Here is a 2,325-nt window from a genome sequence, read left to right as displayed (position 1 = left end):
ATTCTGTTACTTCAGGTGATGAATTTATCATAAGATAAACAGGACATGTGGCCTCATGATTCGGGACATAGAATGAAGCTCCCACAGTCCGAGACTAATGACCCAATAACACAGTCTACCAAGCTATCACTCAGTTCTCTGCCAGTTTGGGGTAATTTCTGTTAGTTGCTTCTCCCTTCTCCACTATAAGTACCTCCTTTCTACTTTATGGTTCTGCTGATTAATTCATGACTTCTCTTGGGTCTCTGCTTTTCTAGCAACTCTCCCTGCTTAACACAGTATCCTGACTCAAACTTGCGGTAACAGAGAGACACTGGGTCAGCAAGTCACCATCAAGGGTAGAAGTGCCTCCACTGGGCACAGATCTTGTGCCAGCTGGTTTCACAGGTTACTCACAGGCCCATAAAACGGCTGGCTGCTTTAGGGCTGGGCACCAATCAGCTGCATCTGAGGGAAAAGTTAATAGTTTACTCTTGCTATCTGAAAGAACAGCATTCCTATTTCATAAACTGAATAGCATAAAGCGAAGAAGCAATTACCATTACTTTTTTTTAGTGTTCCCAGACCCAAAAAAATAACCTGTTTTAGGCTTTTCAGACATCTTAGGGCTCATCTTGCTAATGGATGCACACAATAAATTGAGGACACAGTTCAAAACTACGGCAGCTTGATGCTGAGATGCTGAATGTGGTCCCCTGGAAGGAGATTGGGAGTACTACTCTTGGGGCTCAGGGTGCCTACTCCTTCTATAACGGCTGCAAAACAAATGTTGAAGGCACTTTCACTTTTCGCCTTTTCTCATAATAGCCAAAATCCTCTTTGGTTTCTTTTGGTTAGAGGAAACAGGTACTAATGTAGGTCTTTCATAAGAGCAAAGTGGCGTCACACAAACTTTCAAAAAGCAGGGAATACCTGTATAGTCCAACAAAGCTTGATGAACATGAAGAAACAACTTCCTGCTTTGTTTAGACAAGGGCTGAGGGTATGGTGAGCCCTCACAGTGCCATCCAGTATACCATGGTTCCAGCCAACCTATAAACCTGAAACAGTGTTCTCACACTCTAGATCAAAGCAGTTCTCACTGAAATCCAAATAGCTTACAACATCAGACAAGGAAAAGATTAATGATGATGGCAGGGCAAAACCAAGAAGTATTATATAGAAGGGCAGGGACAGAATCCTGAGCACTGATGGACAGATGGCCTCACAGAGCAACACTTGTTCCACAGAGGTGACAAAGGAGGAAAGTGATACAATTCACACATGATGATGTCAATTGCTGATAGTTATAGGATGAGAGGGATTTAGGAGCTGGGGGATGACAGAGGAAGTTTGGAAGAGCCATTGTAGAGAACATACAAATGTACAAGAGACTGATTAAAACAAAACAAACAACCTGTCAAATATACAACTCAAAGGTTCCAGTAAAATCTTGATAAGTGCAATTTGTCAAAAGTCAAGTCAGATGTTCTCGCAACTCAGAGCATGAACAGTGAGCAGACAACTTAAGGTTGAGGGTTGAGACAAGGCAGAAGATAAAAAAGCTCCAGGGTGTTATTAATGAGAGAATCCATATATAAATGAAACAGAGATCTAACAATGGAAAGATATGAATAGAATATACTCCTGAGAATTAAGCAAAATTGTTCATAATTGGATATAACATGTAGGCTTACATAAGAATGAGAAAACTTCCCTTCCATATTTTAGTATGCCTGCTTATAAAGAGAAGGAATTAAATGTTGAATCCTTGAAAAGAACTCTTTGTGTATGATCATTTATATGAAGCATAATTATTAATTATGTATCATATTTGACAGATATGCACATGACACCATATGAAATATGAATGGTTTACCTTGGAAATCCTTGTTAATTGTCCTAAGCCATTACTTATTTGAAGAGGAAAAAGAACTGACCTTTCTGCATAACCCATACATGTCAGTTCCTAAGCTAGGTGCTTTCCATATGCTGTCTCATTAATCCTCCTAGTAGCCCTGTAGGATAGATATTAGTATCACTGTCAGTAATTTACAGCTGAGAAAACCAAAACTCACAAATGGGTAAGTAATTTGCCCAAGATTGTAAAACAAGTTTGACTCCAAAGCATATGTACTTTCCAACAAACCACACTGCAGAGAGTTGAACAGGCAGATGTCAAATGACTTCTGATTTTTTCCTACTGCCAAGGCCTATTACTTTATATTATTACCTCACTACAAATATGGACAGATAACTTATCAGTATCTTTGTTCTCTCCAGAATATTTTCCCATGATTAAGTATTTTAATTATTTTTTAATTTAACATAGTGTAATATTCATTT

The sequence above is a fragment of the Panthera leo genome, chromosome A2 (assembly GCF_018350215.1).
Source record: "Panthera leo isolate Ple1 chromosome A2, P.leo_Ple1_pat1.1, whole genome shotgun sequence".
NCBI classification, from domain to species: domain Eukaryota; kingdom Metazoa; phylum Chordata; class Mammalia; order Carnivora; family Felidae; genus Panthera; species Panthera leo.
This window is presented reverse-complemented; position numbering follows the sequence as displayed.